The sequence below is a fragment of the Chlorocebus sabaeus genome, chromosome 21 (assembly GCF_047675955.1).
Source record: "Chlorocebus sabaeus isolate Y175 chromosome 21, mChlSab1.0.hap1, whole genome shotgun sequence".
Classification (NCBI taxonomy): domain Eukaryota; kingdom Metazoa; phylum Chordata; class Mammalia; order Primates; family Cercopithecidae; genus Chlorocebus; species Chlorocebus sabaeus.
Genome location: NC_132924.1, coordinates 48,124,883 through 48,147,262, shown reverse-complemented (window position 1 = coordinate 48,147,262; position 22,380 = coordinate 48,124,883).

The following is a 22,380-nucleotide window of genomic DNA, read 5'->3' as shown; positions in this document are numbered from 1 at the left end:
ATCCGCCTGCCTCGACCTCCCAAAATGCTGGGATTACTGGCGTGAACCACCGTGCCTGCACTCCCATAAAGTTTTTAAATAAATATTTATTAGTCAGTTTGTGCTTCTTGAATTTCTGTAAGTAATTTTTGTGTGCAACAGTTGAGTCAAAGGAAGCATGAAGGATTGTTTTGAAGCTTGACTCTCACAGCTATTTAAATAAGTTGAGAAAATAAAATTTATTCCCCTCTCAGAATCAGATAAGACAATTGGAAATTGGTGGGCAGGAGGGGTGAGTGCTAAAGACTGACTCCCTTCAGCCAGATGGGGCTAACACTGAGGTCCATACCATGATTTTGGAGATTCTGATACTGCATGTCAGACAGACGTTGCAATTCTATAGTTGTCTCTTAAAAAACAAACAAACAAACAAAAAACAGCTTTATTGAAATACAGTGAATATGTAAGGAACAGCATATATGGTAATATTTATGTGCATGCACCTATGAAACAATCACCAAAACCAAGATAATGAACGTATTCATCACTTCCAAAAGTTTCCCTGTGCGCATTTGCAATCTGTTCCTCCAAGCTCTTTCCAAACCCCCCATGCCCCCTCTCCCAACTTTTCCAAATGAAACCAATAATATACATTCTGCCACTTTACATAAGTTTGCATTTTCCAAATGTTTGGTACATAAAATCACATAGGATATGTTCTCTTTTAGGAAGTTTTCTTAATTCAGCATGTTTATTTTAATATTCATGTATGAATTAAGTGTTTATTTCTTCTTATTTGGGAGGAGTATTTCATTGTATAATATAACATCCTGTTATATTAACAAGATGTGGAGGTGTTTACATTTTTTAGGTGAACTTTTTAAATTATTTGTTAATATTGTGAATCACATTGATTTTTAAATGTTAAACCCAATTCGCATTCCTGACAGAAAACTCACCTAGCCACCATGTATTATTTCTTTCATCTATTGTTGGATTTGAGTTGTTTTAAATTTGTGCACAATTAGTACATCTATGTTCAGAAGGTTATTGGTCTATGGTTGTCTTTTCTTATAAAGTCTTCTTCAGATTTTGGTATCAGGATAGTACTGATTCATAGAATAAGTTAGGAAACAATTTTTTCACAGTTTTCTGAAAGATTTTACACATATTCAGTATTATTTCTTTTTAAAATATTTGCTAGAATTTGTTAGTTAAGCCACCTGGGCCTAGAGTTGCCATTGTAGTATTTCTAACCATAAACTTAATCTCTTTAGTAGTTGTAGGGCTACTCAGGTTATCCATTTTATATTCAGTAGGCTATAGTAGTATGTGTATTTCAAGGAATTTGTGTATTTCAGCTAAACTGGAGATTTTCTTGATATAAAATTATTTGTAATTTTTTAATTCTCCTCATATCTATAGAATCTGTAGTGACATCATAATCTCTCTCATATCTTATATTGGTTTGTTGTGTCTTCTTTTCATTTTCTTCTCAGCAGTCTGGCTAGAGGTGTACAAATTCTATTAATTTCATTAAGAACCAATATTTGATTTATTTTTTCTATTGTCTTTCTGCTTTCTATTTTATTAATATCGTTCTGATATTATTATGTTCTTTGTTTGCTTTATTTTGAGTTCATTTGTTCTTTCTCTAGTTTTTTAAGGTGGAAACTGGAGCACTTGATTTGAGACCTTCCTTCTTGTCTATTATTGGCATTAAGTTTTTAAAATTTTCCTGTAAGTACTACTTTTGTTGCATTCCACAAATTTTTATGTATTGTAATTTCATTTTCATTTACTTACAAAAATCTTTTTAATTTTCCTCTTTAACTTACAGATTTATGTGTATTTAGTTTCCAGTATTTGGAACTTTTTAGATATCATTCTATTTTTAATTTCTAGTTTAATTTCATTATAACTACAGACCATTCTTTATATAACTTGATTGTTCTGAAATATGAGACTAGTTTTACGTCTTACAGTACAGCTTATCTTAGTAAATTGTCCATGTTCTCTTTCCAAAAATGAGTGTTCTGCAGTTGTTGAGTAAACTCTTCTAAAAATGTCCATTAGGTCAAATTGATTGACAGTGATGTTCAGTTTCTTCATATCCTTACTGATTTTTTGTCTATTTTTATCATTTATGAGAGAGAGCTATTAATTAATCAGCTATAATTGTGATTTTGTCTATTCTTCTTGCAGTTCTGTCAGTGTTTGCTTTCTGTATCTTGAAGATTTTTGTTTGATACATACATAAATGCTTAAAATTTGTATATTTCTTTGATTGATCCCTTTATCATCATAAAATGACCCTTTTGTTCCTAGTGATAATCTTTGCTCTAAAGTTTACTTTGTGTGATGTTAGAATTTTTCTATTTTTCTTCTGTTAGTGTTAGCTCAGTATTTATTTTTCCTTCCCTTTACTTTTAACCTCTTTGTGTCTTTGTATTTCTTTTTTTTTTCTTTTTAAGCATCCTATTATTGGGTGTTGCTTCTTTATTCTATCTGACAATCTCTATATTTTAATTTTGAGAATTTAGAGCATTTACATTTAATGTGATTACTGATATGGTTAGGGTTAAATCTGTTAACTTGCTATTTGTTTTTTTTTTCTTTTTTAATTTTTTGGCCTGTTCTTCCTTTTTTCCTCTCTTTCTGCTCATTTAGAATTTATTGAGTTTATTTATTGTTAGTTTTCTCCCTATGTTTGCTTGTTAGCTAAAGCTTCTTACTTGGTTATCTTAGCCATTATTTTAGAATTTGTAGCACACATCTTTACCTTATTACAGTCTACTTTCAAGCAATATTATATTATATATGACATAAGCCCCTTAAAATTATATTCTTTGTTTTCCTCTCCTAGTTTTTGCACTGTCATACATTTTACTTCTATATGTTATAAACCCCATGCCACATTGTCTTTTTTTAAAAGTAGCCAATTATCTACTAAAAAATTTATATATATTTTAAGTATCATAATTTTCCCCATGTGATTACTATTTTTATGTTCATCATTCCTTTTATTGATCTATGTATCAATTTTCTTCCTGCTTGAAGGACTTCCGTTTATATTTTATATAATACATTTCTACTATTTATGAATTCTTTCAGTTTTTGTGTGTCTGATAAATACTTTATCTTTATTTTTAAAGATATTATTGCTGGATAACAAATTGTAGGTTCACAACCCCCCCTTTTTTTTAGTACTTTAAAAATGTTGCTCCACTGTCTTCTCACTTGCATTGCTTTGACGAGAAATTTGTTCCTCTCTATATAATGCATCTTATTACACACATCATTCTGGCTGCTTTTATGATTTCTCTCTTTAATGCTTGTTTTATACAATTTGATAATGACTTCTTTTCCTGTACTTTTCATGTTTCTTATGATTGAGGTTCATTGAGCTTTTCAATCCATGTGTTTGTAGGTTTTATCAAAATTGGAAAATTTTCAGCAATTACCATTTCAAATACTTTTCTGTTGCCTTTTGATCTTCTGTCTTCCAAGGACTCCAAATACCATATCAGGCCACATAAAACTTTCCTACTGCTTACTGATGCTCTCGTAATGTGTTTCATTTTAGATCGTTCCTATCATAATATCTTTTCATTGTGGGTCATATTTTCTTACTTCTTTGCATGACCCTTGATTTTTTATTATAACAGCCATGGCAAATTTTACCTTGTTATTAATAGCTGCTGAATAGTTTTGAACTTCTAAAAAAAATCATTGATCCATTTTGTAAGACATAGTTAAGTTACTTGGAAATAATTTGATTCTTTATTACCTTGTTTTAAAGATTTTTTTAATGATGGAATCAGAGCATTAATCCATGGCTACTACTGAGGGACTCTTTTGGTTCCTTATCCAATGCTTCATGAATTATGTTTTCTAGTGTGGCTAATAAGAAAAGCTGTTGTTTTCAGTCCTGCAGAAACTCCTAGTGTTGTTCTGTCTAATCCTTTGAGTGATTCTTTACCCAGCCTTTCATACATATATGCCCTGCTCAAGGGGCCTTTTCCAAATCCCTGGAATTCTTTCTATATGCATTTCTCTCCTGTCTGGTACTCTGTCCTGTGAACATTAGCTATCTTTGCTGAACTTTTAGCATCATCAGTTCAACTCAGAGAGTCCACTAGACTCTGCCTGGATCCCCCTCTTTGTCAGGAAACCTCTGAGGGTATTAAGCTGGAACACCCCTATTTGTGTCCTTTATTTCAGGGATCATTTTTCTTAATCGTCTGATGTCCAATTCCTTGAAAACTATTTTTGAAATATATTTTGTCCTATATTACAGATGTTACAGACAGGAGGATTAATCCAGGCCCTGTTATTCTATCTTTACCATAAGTGTATATCGCCACATGTTTACACTTTATATTTTCCATAAGTGTCTTATTGAGTAGCCAGGGTTGAACCACTCTTTCAGATGTCCAACAGTGAGTTTTCATGGACTGGGATAATTTATATAGTTAATTAAATGAAACTAGCCCTTATGAGATTAAATAAAAGAGGCTATATAAAGTTCCTGATGTACATTTAAAACTCAATAGCTAGTATTAACCTTTCATCTTCTTCAATGTATCCTTGAATTAAAAAATGACATTGTTTTGTAATGGAAACAGGCATAAACAGGACTTGAATAACCTGAATTCTGGTTATTGGTTTCCAACCTATCAGTACTGGTGAGCCGTTTAAACCACTGAAGTCTTGTTCTTCTAATCCACTCAATGATGGCAGAAACATTTTTCCTTTATATCTTATGGAATTGTTGGCAAGATTAAGATATCAAAGGTGAAAGTTCTTTTGTAAATTGAAAAGTATTACATATATATGATATTAACGCTCAAATTTTGCCTGGTGATGTTTTGTTTGGTTCTGTTTTAAGTTACACTTCACTATGTGTTCCATTTTTCCCAAATGGGCCATTTGTACATAGAAAGCCTTCGAAGAAAGTCCCTTAGAGATAAATCTTTTGACAGATTTTTAAAACTTTACTTAACAGAAAATTTTCCAAGCATCTTTCTAAAGTTAATAAAGAAGCATATTTTAAAAAAATAACCTAGAAAGTACAAAAATGCAGAAAATAATTTAAAATAATGCCCTTATGGTAATTTATAAAAATAAATTGTTATTGTCACCCTATTACTATAAAAATACAAAATAGGTTTCTATATTATGCATATGGATTCAAGATATGTTGGGATATTTAAATTCATTATTCCAATGAGACTCAATAATGTTTATGTAAGGTAGAAGTACTCCGTGTTTTGTGGTGATCAAGACAGTTATGGTTCAAGAGACTTAATTTTGGTTCTAGAATTATAATCACCCAACCACAAGAGCACATGCTTATTTAAGGTATAGTCCCACTTGTATTCAAAATGCTTCACAGATAGCTATAGCTGGACTAAATTGCTGTGTAAATACCAGATGCAGATCTGCAGGTACAGCACTCCTTAAGACCGTCTATCAGAAATGTTAAATGTCATAGTGCATAATTTATCAATGCTAATAGCCCTCGGCACAGATCTGAGGGAATTAACCTATACAGTCAAACTATTTATCACATCACAATATATAAAATGTACTTTTAATTAATAAATGGACAATCTATTGCCTTCATGTATGCAACTGATCAATCCTTTTTTCTCTTCTGTCTACAGTTTGGGTCCTTTTAATGGGTTTTAATGGGTTTTTCTATACACTTGCACAGCCGAGTTTATGCACTTACTTCCTGGAACAGTTTCTGTACTTTGTGGCATAATCTCACAGCCTCTTTGGTATTTTTCCACGGCAGTATCAGTGTGAAAATAATCATGCTTCTTGGTATTTTAAAATGGCATTCATTACTCTTGAGCTGACCTCCCTGGCACTAGCCTATCTGAAAGCCATAAAATTAGTATAATGCAGTTCCCATCAATACACTAAGTCTTTACGGACCTGAGTTAATAGTTTACATGAGCAAAGATTGTTAAAGGTACAGTGATTCACTACACTCGTGAAAAGTGAAGCAAACAGCTACAACTGGAAAACAGTTATATATAGATGCTAACAAAGCATCTAAGTTCTTACTGAATCTATTAAGGCAACTACTGAATTTAATTGTCTAGTTGCATTTGGCATCAAATCAACTTTTAAAAATTTGATGGTACAGACTGCTTCTTCCAGATTTACAAACAGGATGTATTTTATGGGAGTTTGATTGAAAAAAATTAAAGACTATAAAATAAACTATTTTGAAGTTATTGATGGTTTCAGCACTTTATACTTAGTCAACCAAAAATATTTCTACCTCAAATTTTAAAAAGAATTAAGATTAATGAAAACAATGAGTTAAAATGCATGAGGACACTATGAGTGTTCTATTTTTATTGTTCTGTATTCCTAATATTTTCTAAAACATGTTTTGATTCAGGATTTATACACTTCCGGAAAAATTATTTTAAACTTTTCCTCTTACGTATAACATGGGTTTTAGTGAAAGATTGAATAATTAAAAGGCAAAAATATTTTATTCATAAATAATCATATTATTATAATCACTTGGTTTCATAAGGAGATTATTCCTTCTTATGGTGCCCTATCATGTCCTTAAACCTTAATACTCCAATTTTCAAATCCAAATACCAAGGAAGACAGAACATCTTACAATGAGCTCCATTTTCCAGATTAATGCACCTGAGAAACATTTTTCCTTATTTAATATCCCTTACTCATTTCCTCTCCTGTTATAGGGATAGCACAGCTGTTTATCTGGCAATTATCTTTGAATCTATTAGTGAAAATGCCTAAATTAATCATAAAAAGACAAGTACATCACAGAGTAACTGTGCTATGAATACAGGACCTCCTCGTATTCTTTGTGTCATTTTCACTTGTTCCATATGGCAGCATTTGTTTCTTGATACTGTAAACTGTAAGTTTGTTTCAGATAGAGAACTTATATAGATTTATTAGACTGTACTACTTAGTTCTAGTAAGAATACCAGTTACCCCAAGCAATTCAAATGCTCTTAGTTATAACTACAGAATAGTTCTGTGCAGTCAACAAAAAGATATCTGGGAATTGTGGGGGACTTGCATATTTGACTTAAATAACTCATCCAGAAGTTTGACAGATTCAATATTTGGATCAATGATCAAAAAATAGTTTTCATTAATTTAATGAACATTTGCTTATTTATGTATATATGTATATGCGATGTAAAATCTAAAGATAGGATGGTGACATGTAAACTGTTATTTAGAGAACTGAAATAAAAAGTGGAAAATGGACAAGTGGAAAATGGACTGTCATAGAATATAGGCATATACCAGGTTGTGCCACTAATTCATTCATTTAATCAAAGAATATGAGAATTTACAAAATGAAATTTAGATTTTTCAACTTGTACAAATATGGGCAAGACATGTTTTTTGATTTTTGTTTTTTTACCCTCAGGAAGTTCAGTGTCTACTAGGGGCAACAGACATACAAAGGTATAAATTATAATAGAAGATTAAATAATACCATTGTGACAAGAAAAAAAGTCTCATTTTGTAAGGGCACAAAATGAGAAACTCTTATTAACGCTGGAACTAACTTTATAGATAAATAACAGTAAATTTTCTAGTATAACTGATAAGGTGACACATGGATCAATGTAAAAGGAAAAACAAAAAATGGAACATAAGTATTATTCTCCTTAAAGGAAAAGCCTAATGCTTTTCCCAGCAATCAGAGAAAGGGAATAAAATAAGCTCTTTCAGGCACGGGGATGTGTTTAGTCACAACTCACTAACAAATATTGGTTAAGACAAAATGTCCTTCACGGTTGAGAATTCTTCTCTAGGCTCAGCCCTTAACTGATGTGAACTGAGAAATGGTTATTACGTGTCCTGTATATTCAGGGATCCCAATGTTACAAAGAAAGTGGACGAAGTCCAGCCACTCATGTTTTTGCACACATTACTTTGATTAACTATCTTTGTTTGTCACGTTTACTTTATAATTGTGTTTTTTCTATGCAGGTCTTATTGATAAATGCAGCTGTGCCTGTATCGTTAGAGGTTAAGGGTGATGGAGAATAACATACAGATGGCAAAATGGTTTTACTCACAATACAAAGGGTATTGCCTACCTGGAGCCCTGTGTTGAAAAGGACTCTGCGGACATGTGGCATATGCCAGAATGCCTGGACAAAGAATTATAATGTCTTCTAAGCTTTTTAATTCCATAGAAGAGTCTGATAAACCACACTGAACTGTTCCTGCAATTTAAGTAACAATCAGAGAGATTTGCTGAAGGAGGTCTTGAGGACGTTCAAAACTGAATCCAAACTGGGTCCTACATGTCTCTCTTTTTGGGAGGTAATTCTGAAGGCTGCTAGAGTTATAATTTCTGATGGCTTCAAAGTGTATTAATTCATCTAAACAGGAAGATTGAAGCTTTATTTTTTCTCACCCCTACCTGCAGCTGATTTAGATAACCATCAGATGCATGAGTTTCTAAGAAACAGACTAATGATACAGAATGTAATTTTAAATTTAGCTTTATACCTAGTTTCTGAAGACAATACAATGGATTGCTAGATGATTCACTGTAAATCCACATTATTAAAAATTATTTTCATTTAATAGAAGATAGAATAGTTTAAACCACACAACTTTGTTCCTAGCAACATAGCTGTTTTGATTTTCTCTAATTTGAAAAGGACCATTTCAGAAATAATTTGTACAGATATTGTTTCCCCACAACTGATGATATCCAGGTATTGATATTAACTTTGTAAATTCTATTTATTAAGGAGTACTATTTGAATTCTATCAAGAGAAAATATAGATTTCAAAATTTGTTATGCACTGTTTATAAAAGAATAAATTCAATTATTACAGAAGAAAATCAGGTACAAAGCAGAAAAGATTCATTTGAGTATGTTTCTAATAAAATTATAAATGCTTATATTATTAACTTGAAAGTGTGGATTAAGACTACTATAGATGAACCCTCCCTTGTAAATCAATATCAGTTAAAAATAATCACCATCAGACAACTAAACCAAAGTCTGCATTGCTGTAAAAAAGGTTTGCCCTAGTGACAGATCATTGCTACAACCTCTCACGCTATTGGGTGATGTTTACCATATGTCCCATGATTGATAGTCAGATTTAATGAGTTCTTACAAGCAATTAAATAATCAAGAGTTCCTGCTGTTACATGGCATAGCTTGATAGAACAGTGACAAATGAGAGAATATCTACAACCTAATCAAAGGGACATATTTCCTTGGGAACAAAATAATATTATCCACCAGTGCAATCAAAGGACAAAAGAACATAGAAAGGACACCAACAGAATGAGATAAATTATGTCCTCTTTTCATTATTCTGACTGCACAGTTTCCATTTATTGTGTCTTATTAAATCAGAAAGAAAATTAGGCTTGTTAAATATGTTTAACTTATCATATGTTGTTGGATGGTTCATATATATGTATACTTAATCCTTCAAGAGAAGACTATTGTTGAAAATCACTAACAGTGCAATGTATTACTCTTCGCCCTCCTAAGAAAAACATATCAAGAATAAAGACTAACATGCATGCCAAAAAGTGCAAGGCAGCCTCAGGTGGTTTTCCTCAGGCTTTCCGTGTTAAATGTTATTTTACTGCCCCCCCCCTTGGTGTTCAACCCAGGTAAATGTGACACAACTTTGTTTTTGTCAGTTCATCTGTAAGTGTTGAGTTACAAGAAAAAGATCCACTGTCTTTGAAGATTCTCCACTTTAGTATTATTTTTCCACAGTAATTTCCTATAAATTTCAAATAAAATATCTCTAATGCATATAATATTTCATGATACAATTGTATTCACTGACCACATTGTTAGGAAAGTAGAGGATTATTGTTCTGTTAAATCCTGATGAAATATGAATTTCTATGTCTATTCATGATATCCCAGGTGGTCTACATTTTATGCTTCTCATGTTTTCTTTCTGATATTTAAGTAAATAAGTAAAATAATAAGAATAATGACAAATGTTTTTTAAAAACTACAAACTGGAAGGATACGTTTGTGCATTTTATCTTAAAAAAAATCACATCACATGCACTGTATTGCCATCCATTTCAGCAGATTGAGACACAGCTTTTAAGAGTCAAATAAAGCCTTATTTTGGCAAGAGACAGAGTTGGAATTTGAATTCTTACACTTTTAATATAGCTCTATAGTAAAGACAAATATTCTGGAAGTAGATATGCCTGATGCTGAATCTGGCTGTGTCACCTACTAGCTGTTTGGCTTTGGACAAATTATTTATACTCTCTGAGCCTCAGTTTCTTCAGCCAAAAAAGGAAATAATATGCAATAACTCATCCAATATATGTAGCAAATTACTTGGTCAGTGAATGTGACTATTAAGTTATTAGCTAATTCAAATACATATTAGCCACTTATGAACCTGAATATACATACAAGGCTGCTCCAGTCATCGAGGAATTCATAGTTTAAATGAGAATTATGCATAATAAATAGCAGTTTAGAATACAGACTACCTAGCTGTCTTCTTTGATTATTGTAGGCACAGTGCAATGTAGGCAAACAAATTAAAACAACAGAAAAATGCAAGAAGAATGAATAACAAATCTGAGCTGGACATGGGACAGTTAAGGTGGGACCTGTTTAAAAAAAAAAAAATGGATCTTAAAGAATCAATAACCACGAGTGTGGTAAAGAGTGAAGTTCATGTTGGTTCATGCAAAAGGAATCACAAAAACCTGAAGGTGAGTCAGAGTGTGGTAGATTCAGGGAATTGAATATCATTTAATTTGATTGGGGCTCAGAACAACTCTCTGGAAATGGTGGATGAATGAGATAAATAATTAAGCGAAAAACAAATGTAAACACAGGTCGAAAGGTTTGCAGGTTTGCTCTTCTTCCTTAAGGCCACGGGGAACAATTGAAGAATGTTTAGAATTGGAGTAAGACGGGATCCTAGGCCAGGTGAAGTGGCTCATACCCATAATCCCAGCACTTTGGGAGGCCAAGGGAGGGAGATAGGTTGAGGCCATGAGTTCCAGACAATCCTGAGCAACATACCATGACCCCATCTCTAAAAGATAAATTAACACACACACACACACACACACACACACACACACACGAAATAATTAGCTGGGCATGGTAGCCCCCACCTATAGTCCCAGCTACTCGGGAGTCTGAGGTAAGAGGATTGCTTGAACCCAGCAATTCAATATTGTAATGAACTATGATCTGTCACTGCATTCTACATTCCAGCCTGGGCAAGAGAGTGAGTCCCCTCAAAAATGGAAAAGAAAGAAGGACTCTAAAAGAAAGTCATTCAATTAGAAGTCTCTGGCAGTAATCCCATCTGGACATGATGGTGACTCACATAGGCTGTGGTAATGAGCGTGGAAGGAACTAAACAGATTCTAGAAATTTTAAAAAATTATCATCCCGACTACATGAATATTCTACAGTGAACAGTATTATAACCCCTGTTATTAACCACTTCAGATTCTTTTGGCCTAAACTCTCTGTTGGGTATTTGGCCATTTGTATTCTTATCAGCCATTAGGAATAACCTATTTCTCCATGAGCTTTCTGTGGCACAAAGAACAGTCCTGGGGCCTGGGATTTCCTTACTGACAATAGCACACGATCACTGAAACCTTTGGTGCTCCCATGTGCACAATTAGGGAGTGCAGAGGAACTTTATTCCCTGTGGGCTCATTTCGACCAGTGGCAGAAAGGAGCTGATGATTATATTATTTTTCCTTCCTCTGCTTTTTTCTTGACTTTCCTGAAAATTAGTCATGTATGATACCTCTCAGAAGATGGTGCCAGGAGACTGAGAATTTGTGCTTGATACCCACGTGGTGGTCAGGATGAAAACATATTCTCTTACTTGCTCTCCCCGTTTTGGGCCACATTTACTTTTTCCCCCTTTTCTGTTCCTGGGGCAGCATTCTGGTGTTCCGTAATGAAGGAGTAACACTTTCTCTTGCTTCAGGCTCTGCTTTCTTAGCAAACCAGGCCAAGACAAGTATATATTACAGTTGTAATTAAAAAGTGTAGGTCTTTCCTTTGATTTGATACCAAAAAAATAATAATTTTTTCTTCTTAGCTTAGCATCTAGGAACCTATAGTTAAGAACATAGTATGACAGATACAAGTAATACAAACTGTCATTAGAAAAAAATAACAAACATATTTGAGTAAACTGGAAAACAAAACCAAAAGATTCAAGAGATGTCTGATGACTAATGTCACAATTCAAGAGAATTCAAGTAAAGACTTGGTTTTCTGGATATGACAGGGGAGAAAAATACAAATGAATTAGGAGACCATTTGAGAATATTAAGCCTAAATTTTCCTAGGAATTAAAATTATATAATATAGTCTAAAATATATAAAAGATAGACTTCATTGTCTATCTTTATGCTAATGGTCCTCAAAGTGTGGCAGCGAGATGTTCAGTATGAGCATCATTTGGAAAACTGATAAAAAAGTAAAGTATTAGATTTCTACTCCAAACCTGCAGAATAACAAATTCTAGGAGTATAGCCCAGTAATCTTTGTTCTCAAAAGCCCTCTAGGGAATTCCGATGCATAAAGATTAGAACTACTGCTTTTCATATCATGATCTGTTTCATTTAGGGTAAGACAAACTAAATTAAACATTAATGGGCTACCCCCTCCATGAAGCATTCTCTGGTTTCCCAAAATCAAAATAACCAATTCAGAGCTCTTGTGTATTCATCTTTTTTTACATCATTAAAATAAAACAAATTTTGGAACAATATGATACACTATACATGATACATATGAGTAGTCATGGTGAATTCTAACCTATCAGTTTCCCAGAAGAATCTAGGTGACTAAAGACATCTGATGTGGTGTGACTGTGTCTCTACCCAAATCTCATCTTGGATTGTATCTCCCATAATCTCCATGTGTTGTGGAAGGGACCCAGTCAGAGGTAATTGAATCATGGGGTGCAGGTTTTTCCTGTGCTGTTCTCATGATAGAAAGTCTCACGAGATCTGATGGTTTTATAAAGGACAGTTCCCCTGCACATGCTCTCTTATCTGCCACCATGTAAGACATGCCTTTCCTCCTCCTTTGCCTTGTGCCATGATTGTAAGACCTTCTCAGCCATGTGCAACTGTGAGTACATTAAATCTCTTTTTCCTTATAAATGACCCACTCTCAGGTGTATCTTTACTAGCAGTGTGAGAACAAATGAATATGGTAAATTGGTGCTAGTAGATTGGGGTGCTCCTGTAAAGATACCTGAAAATGTGGAAGCAACTTTGGAACTGGGTAACAGGAAGAGGATGGAACAGGTTGGAGGGCTCAGAATAATGCAGGAAAATGTGGGACAGTTTGGAACTTCCCAGAGACTTATTGAATGGCTTTGACCAAAATGCTGATAGCGATATGGACAATAAAGGCCAGGCTGAAGTGGTCTCAGATGGAGATGAGGAGCTTATTGAGAACTGGAGAAAAGGTGATTCTTGCTATGTTTAGCAAAGAGACTGGCAGTATTTTGCCCCTGCACTAGGAATTTATAGAACTTTGAACTTGAGAGGGATAGTTTATGGTATCTGGCAGAAGAAATTTCTAACCAACAAAGCATGACTTGGGTTCTCTTAAAAACATTCAGTTTTATTCATTCACAAATATATGGTTTGGAATTGAAACTTATGTTTAAAAAGCAAGCAGAGCATAAAAGTCAGGAAAATTTGGAGTCTCACAATGTGATAGAAAAGAAAAACCCATTTGCTGAGAAGAAATTAAAGCCAGCTGTAGAAATTTGCATAAGTTTCAAGCCAAATGTTAATCGCCAAGACAATGAAGAAAATGTCTCAGAGCAAATCAGAGGTCTTCATGGCAGCCATGAATGTTCAGAGGCCTAGGAGGAAAAAAATAGTTTCGTTGGCCAGGCCCATGGTCTTGATATTTTGTGCAGTCTTAGGACTTAGTGCTCTGCATCCCAGCTGTGGCTAAAAGGGGCCAAGGTACAGCTTGGGCCTTGGCTTCTGAGGGTGCAAGCCCAAAGTCTTGGCAACTTCCACGTGGTGTAGAGCATGCAGGTACAGAGAAGTCAGGAATTTTGGTTTGGCATCCTCTGCCTAGCTTTCAGATGATGTATGGAAACACCTGGATGTCCAAGCAGAAGTTCACTGCAGGGGTGAAGCCCTCATGAAGAACCTTTGCTTGGGCAGTGCTGAAGGAAAATGTGGGGTGTGAACCCCCACACAGAGTCCTCACTGGGGCACTGCCTAGTGAAGCTGTGAGAAGAGTGCCACTGTCCTCCAGACCCTAAATGGTAGATCCACCAACAGCTTGCACAGTGCACCTGGAAAAGCCTCAGACACTCAATGCCAGCCTGCAAAGGAAGCTGGGAGGGGGGCTGTACCCTGCACAGCCACAGGGGTGGAGCTTTCCAAGGCTTTGGGAGCCCAACTCTTGCGTTAACATGACTTGGATTTGAGACATGTAATCAAAGGAGATTAGTTTGGAGCTTTAATATTTGACTGCCCTGCCAGAGTTTGGACTTGCATAGGGCCTATAGCTCCTTTGTTTTGGCCAATTTCTCCCATTTAGAATGGCTGTATGTACCAATACCTGTACCCCCTTTGTATCTAGAAAGTAACAAACTTGCTTTTAATTTTATAGGCTCATAGGTGGAAGGAGCTTGCCTTGTCACAAATGAGACTTTGGACTATGGACTTTTGAGTTAATTCTGAAATGAGTTAAGATTTTGGGGGAATGTTGGGAAGGCATGATTGGTTTTGAGATGTGAGGACATGAGATTTGATAGGGGCCAGAGGTGCAACAATATGGTTTACCTGTGTCCTCACCCAACTCTCATCTTAAATTGTAGCTCCCATAACCCCCACGTGCTGTGGGAGGAATCTGATGGTAACTAATTGAATCATAGGGGTGGGTTTTTCCTGTGCTGTTCTTGGGAATTAGTGAATAAATCTCATGAGATCTGATGGTTTTATAAAGGGCAGTTTCCCTGCACATGCTCTCTTGCCTGCCGCATTGTAAGATGTGCTTTTGGTCCTTTATTTTCTGCCATGATTGTGAGGCCTCCTCAGCCATGTTGAACTATGAGTTCATTAAACAATGATGAGTAAGAGTACGTAATTCTTGTTAAGAAAATATATAATCTAATTCCTTTAAAAAAATATATACTTAAAGAATATTGAAAAATTGTACAGTTGGACACATGAAGAATGAAAAGTAGCTGCAATTTTCTCTGACTTTTAAAATACCTTAGATGAGATCCTAGACTAACGGTTATTGATCATACTGAGTCAATATGAAATAGAGGGCAATGTTTGGTTATAAGTAGGAAACAAACATAAAAACCATCAACTCTCCATTAAGCACATGTGGGGTTTTCAGTTTGCTGGCCATCTGTATCTAAGTATGCATTCTGGACTTCTTACTCTGGCTTTAATTTATGGATCCCCAAGGAATAAAAATAGGTATCAATATTTGCAAATCCAAAGGTTTTCAAACCTTTCAAAATAAGTGGGTGCTATGCAGCCACTAAGTTTAATTTTGGACAGCCTGTGAATAAGAATTTGTGTAGCCTTTCCTCAAATAATTTAAGTATATATATATTCATGGGTGTTATAGATATGAAAATATCATAGATATTATCTTCCTACATTCAAATATCTGTTATAAAACAAAGCCAACGCTACCAAAATAATATAGTTTGCATTGGATAAATTACCATTAAATACTGTGCTGTTGCTTATTACAATTTGCAATATGCAGTGCTCTATAACTGTTTTGAGATTACATGAGATATTTATTTTTAATATAATTTATTGACATATTCCACTATATCAGACCTCTTAGATTACCAAAACTAATAGAGTATAATGGTTTGTTCTGTTTAGTTGGGTGCATCTTAAATGGCTCAGAAACTCTCTTAACGTTCCAGAACACAAAAATACTGTCAAGAGGCAAGATATGTGGTTCTTGCACAGCAAAAATAAGACATAATGATCTAAACGCAAATCTAGGAGTACTCAATGATGTAACTCAAAACAAAAAAGTAATTGGAACTATGAAATATCTGAAGATAGAAGTATGGGGAAGAGTTTTAACAGGGAGGGGAGCAAACTCCATTGTATAATCTTCCAAAGATATTTTCCATGTACATTAGAGAAAAGTACTTCATGTATAATAAGAGCAGTACAAAGGGATCAACAGCTGGCACTAAAATATAATTCTCTTTATCTAAGATAAATGAAAGGTGAAAATACCAAAGTTCAGTAGCATTAAAATTTTTGAATCTCTCAGAATCAATAAGTTCACAAAAATTACACACCTCATTAAATTCTACACAGATTGCAAAGCTAGCTGTAATGTAAAAACAGGCAGACAGTCTGTCTCAATATTATTACAGGAAGGGTTGGTTAAATTAATAGCTTCTCATTGATTAAAAAATCTTGCATTTTACATGTTCTTAAGTTGGTTCCCACCATTACCTTTCAATAATAGAATGAGCCTTTGGAGAAATGTGGTTATATTGAACTATTAAAATACAAAGGTAGGCAAAAGATGTTTACAATATGCTATCATTGTTTCCTGTCATAAAATGCTAACTACCTGAAAAAAAAAATGTTTGCTTCCTATATTCTTACTGATTTTTACGCTTAAAATCTCCTACTGTTAAAAGTATAATTAGTCTATAATGTTAACTAAGCATAAAATATTATTACTGCATCATGATGTTCCTAGGCAAGACATTATATTATTCAGGTAATACAGTATCTGACATTGCATGTGACAATGACACTGAAACCTTGTCCGTTTGTACTCACTGTGAATTAGGAAGTGCTCTCTTACTGGACTACCAGTCATCTGCATTTTGCATGTATTTATTTATCTCATTTCCACTTTTCCTCATTTAATAAAACATGGTAATCACATGACTTACCTAGAAAGATTTTATTATAAATGTAGATTCTTATTCAACTTATATGTTGATTTCTATTCAGTAGAAGTCTACTTTTTTTTTTTCTGAGACAAGAGTCTTGCTCTGTCACTCAGGCTGGGGTGCAGTGGCATGATCTCAGCTCACTGCAGCCTCTGCCTCCCGGGTTCAAGCAATTCTCCTGCCTCAGCCTCCTGAGTAGCTGGGATTACAGGCACCCAACACCACACCTGGTTAATTTTTATATTTTTAGTAGAGACAGGGTTTCACCATGTTGGCCAGGCTGGTCTCAAACTGCTGACCTTGTGATCTGCCCGCCTTGGCCTCCCAAAGTGCTGGGATTACAGGCATGAGCCACTGCGCCCGGCCAAGTCTACATTTTTAAATACATATAATCCGTTATTAATTCAGTCTGCATCGTCTCTTAAAGGTTACCAGTAGGTAATTTACCTTTGTTATTGTCAAGACTACTGAAACACATATATTTATGATATATTACTAAGTTCTTTTTTTTTTTGAGCAAAATGTGTACGTTATAGTTTATTAACCACTTTCTTCAATGCAATGTGCTTATTTTTTTTTTTATTTATTATTATTAAACTTCAAGTTGTAGGGTACATGTGCACAACGTGCAGGTTTGCTACATATGTATACTTGTGCCATGTTGGTGTGCTGCACCCATCAACTCGTCATTTACATCAGGTATAACTCCCAATGCAATCCCTCCCCCCTCCCCCCTCCCCATGATAGGCCCTGGTGTGTGATGTTCCCCTTCCCGAGTCCAAGTGATCTCATTGTTCAGTTCCCGCCTATGAGTGAGAACATGCGGTGTTTGGTTTTCTGTTCTTGTGATAGTTTGCTAAGTTCATTTAAATTTCGGAAGATTTATTCAATCAAAATTTAGTTGATGATATTATTATTGATAGTATTGGTCTCATTAATTATTCTCTTTCACTGATCTCTTCAGTTAAATATGTTGCCATGTCAAAATTAATTTATTGACACTGAAGCAGCCTTAAATTGCACTATATATATATATATATATTTTTTTTTTTATTTTATTTATTTTTTTTTTAAGATGGAGTTTTGCTCTTATTGCCCAGGCTGGAGTGCAATGGCGCCATCTCGGCTCACCTCAACCTCCGCTTTCCGGGTTCAAGCGATTCTCCTGCATCAGCCTCCCGAGTAGCTGGGATTACAGGCATGTGCCACCATGCCCGGCTAATTTTGTACTTTTGGTAGAGATGGGGTTTCTCCATGTTGGTCAGGCTGGTCTCCAACTCCCGACCTCAGGTAATTCTCCTGCCTCAGCCTCCCAAAGTGCTGAGATTACAGGTGTGAGCCACCATGTCTGGCCTAAATAGTACTTTTATTTGATCATACTGTATATACATATTAAATACCCTTTAAATATATATTATAAATTAATACATTATACAACTAATATGGTAATGTAACATTATATGAATATAACATTACTTTTTATTTTTTATTTTTTATTTTTTTTGAGACAGTGTCTTGCTCTGTCACCCAGGCTGGAGTGCAGTGGCGTGATCTCAGGCTCACTGCAAGCTCCGCCTCTCTGGTTCACGCCATTCTCCTGCCTCAGCCTCCCGAGTAGCTGGGACTACAGGTGCCCACCACCATGCCCGGCTAATTTTTTGTATTTTTAGTAGAGACGGGGTTTCACTGTGTTAGCCAGGATGATCTCGTTCTTCTGACCTTGTGATCTGCCCACCTCGGCTTCCCAAAGTGCTGGTATTCCAGGTGTGAGCCACCGCACCCGACCATATAGCATTATTTATGTGTTACATCATTATATATTACATGTTTTATATATGTGTATATACATATATTAAAACACTTATTTAGGGTAATTGAAAACACAACCTCTTAAGCTGAGATACATTTCAGCTAAAAGCAATCTATTCCTTAGTTATTAAATAATAAAATTCAGTTCTGAAAGATACATATATAAAATATATTTGCACAAAGTTATGAAATGATACACTGTATTTCACTATAATTAGAAACATTTACATAAGTCATTAAATAGAGAAGATTTAGGTAGATTAAGGTTAGCTTTCTTTTTTTTTTTTTTTTTTTTTTTTTTGAGACGGAGTCTTGCTCTGTAGCCCGGGCTGGACTGCAGTGGCCGGATCTCAGCTCACTGCAAGCTCCGCCTCCCGGGTTTACGCCATTCTCCTGCCTCAGCCTCCCAAGTAGCTGGGACTACAAGCGCCCACCACCTCGCCCGGCTAGTTTTTTGTATTTTTAGTAGAGACGGGGTTTCACCGTGTTAGCCAGGATGGTCTCGATCTCCTGACCTCGTGATCCGCCCGTCTCGGCCTCCCAAAGTGCTGGGATTACAGGCTTGAGCCACCGCGCCCGGCCTAAGGTTAGCTTTCTTATTCCTACTTGTAATTATGCTATACATTTGAAAAACGCATTTTAGAAACTGTAATCTTAAAAACTACAGAATTATAAAAACTGTAATTAGATCTCAAAAAATCATCTCCTTAATGTCGACATATTTATCCATAACCAGACATTTAAGGTATTAAGTTTTCACATTTCTTGAATTTGGAAAAAAATCTGTATCATCCCCTTTTTTAAGCTAAAGGAATAAATAATGTGTTGTATGTAAAGATGTTCTATAATCTACGACATCACAGCTTTAGTGAGGTTGTTTCTTATCTAATGTGGTGTTATTGAGTTTCATGTTTTGGATTGAATGACATCCACTCAGATTTATATAATATTTGAGTATTATATAAGAAAACTCATTATTGCAAACCAATAATATTTGGGTTTGGTGATAATTATTATAGCTAATGTGATTAGAGCATATGTCAAATTCCTAATAACAGCTAAAGGCCATCAAATTCATGGTGATATTGAGAACACATGGACACAGAGAGGGGAACAACACATACAACAGTCTGTTAGGAGTGGAGGGTGAGGGGAGGGAACTTAGAGGATGGGTCAAAAGCTGCAGCAAAATACCACAGCACACATATACCTATGTAACAAACCTGCACGTTCTGCAAAAAAAAAAAAAAGAAAGAAATTTAAAAATTAAAAGTAATGACCTTCAAAAAAAAAAAAAAAATTCAGGTGTCTGACCTAATTGTCTATCAATGGTTGATTATATAAAGAAAATGTGGTATATATACACAGTGATATACCATTCAGCCATAAAAAATATCAAAATTGACCAGGCATGGTGGCTCAAGCTGTGATACTAGCACTCAAAAGACTGAAATTGACCAGGCATGGTGGTTCACACTGTAGTCCCAGCACTATGGGAGGCTGAGGTAGGAGGATTGCTTGAACCCAGGAGTTCAAGACCAGCCTGGGCAACATAGTGAGACCTCATCTCTACAAAAAACAAACAAAATGAACTGGGTGTGGTGGTATGCACATGTAGTCCCAGCTACTCAAGAGGCTGAGGTAGGAGGATTGCTGGAGCCCAGGAGGTTGAGGCTGTAATGAGCAACACTGCACTCCAGCCTAGGTGATGGACCAAGACTTTGGAAAGCAAGCAAGCAAGCAAGCAAGCAAGCAAGCAAGCAAGCGAGATAAATTACTATGTCTTTTCCAGCAACATGGATGAAACTGGATATCATTATCTTAAGTAAAACAAGTCAGACCCAGAAAATCACATATCACATGTTCTGACTCATAAGTGGGTGCTAAAAAAATGTTTATGCATGGAGATACAGATTAGAATGATAGAAAATGGAGATTTGGAAGGAGGGAAGCGATGATGAGAAATTACTTAATAGGTATTATTCAGGTGGTAGATACCCTAAGAATTCTGACTGGACCACTATGCAACCTATGCCTATAACAAAATTCCATGGTACCATCATAATTTTTATTTATTTATTTATTTTATTTTTGAGACAGAGTCTCGCTCTGTCACCCAGGCTGGAGTGCAATGGCTGATCTCTGCTCATTGCAAGCTCCGCCTCCCGGGTTCACGCCATTCTCCTGCCTCAGCCTCCCCAGTAGCTGGGACTACAGGTGCCCGCCACCATGCCCGGCTAATTTTTTGTATTTTTAGTAGAGATGGGGTTTCACCATGTTAGCCAGGATGGTCTCGATCTCTTGACATTGTGATCCGCCCGCCTGGCCTCCCAAAGTGCTGGAATTACAGGCGTGAGCCACCGTGCCCGGCCCCCATCATAAATTTATACAAATAAAAAAAATTTAAACAAATTCATGGTGACTATGTCTTTTCAAATTACAAATAGCTCTATGCATACTTGACATTGCCATTACAGAAAATAAAAATAAAAACCTGACAAGTCCACAAGGAGGTAAGCTTGATTAGTCCATCATGAAATTTGAGCCTATTCTATTTTTGCTTACTTTTATATATCCAAATCTAATTTCTAAGACTGTTATTATAGCTGTGGAAATTATGATATGACCTTCATTACATCATGGTGGAAACTTAGAGACTACTGAAATTTCAAAATATTTGAATCATAAAAAAGATGAATCTTCAAACTTAACATTTATAAACTTAGTTCACCTCAATGGGAAGTTTTTATGCTTGTTGTTTTAAACAGACTAGAGAGCAGGAAGTGAACCACAGGTATAAAAAGCATAATTTAGGAATTATTTAATTTTTCAGATTCTACTCAGGTAACCACTGTAATAACGAAAAATTTCTGCAAAAAAAATAAAAGATTTAATAGGCTACAGAGAGAAAAAACTAATACCAAGTACCTATACCTGTATGTGTTTTTTTCTCATAATATTGAATGTAGGTTATGTAGAAAAGCTTTATTAAAGTAAAAAAAAAGGCAAACTAATTAGCAAAAAATGAGATAATTATCTGTCATTATTTGAAGCTAATTTCAATTTCTTTGTAGTGAATAATCCTTTTTTGTGCTCTAGTGTTCAAGACAACTTATATGTCTATATTTCTATACAAGAAATAATTTTCTAATTTGCAGTGAAAGTTAAAGAGTAAGAAAATAATGAATGAGAACAATGCCTGTCAAAGACTGTGGTATGTGTGTATTACTGAAGCACTGGAAATATTACTGTGGCATATTATTTCTGTTGGAGTAATAATAGAATAACTGTCACACACTGTGTTCAGTATAAGTCAGATACTGAATAAACACTTCTATATTATCAGTATTAACCCCAACAAAAGCATTTAACATGACATATGACACCCAGAATATATATGGAGGAATTGAGAAACAGAGGTGAAACAACTTTCCTCCACATCACACAGCTAGTAAATATAGGAACTGGAATTTGAACATGTTCTCATTCCAAGCAAATGCCCTTAACCACTACCCTGTAGAAAGGAGATTCTAAAAGGATGAAATGATCAAACAAAAAATATACACAGCAAAGGAAACAGCAGTGTAAAGAAACAACCTATAGATTGGGAGAAAA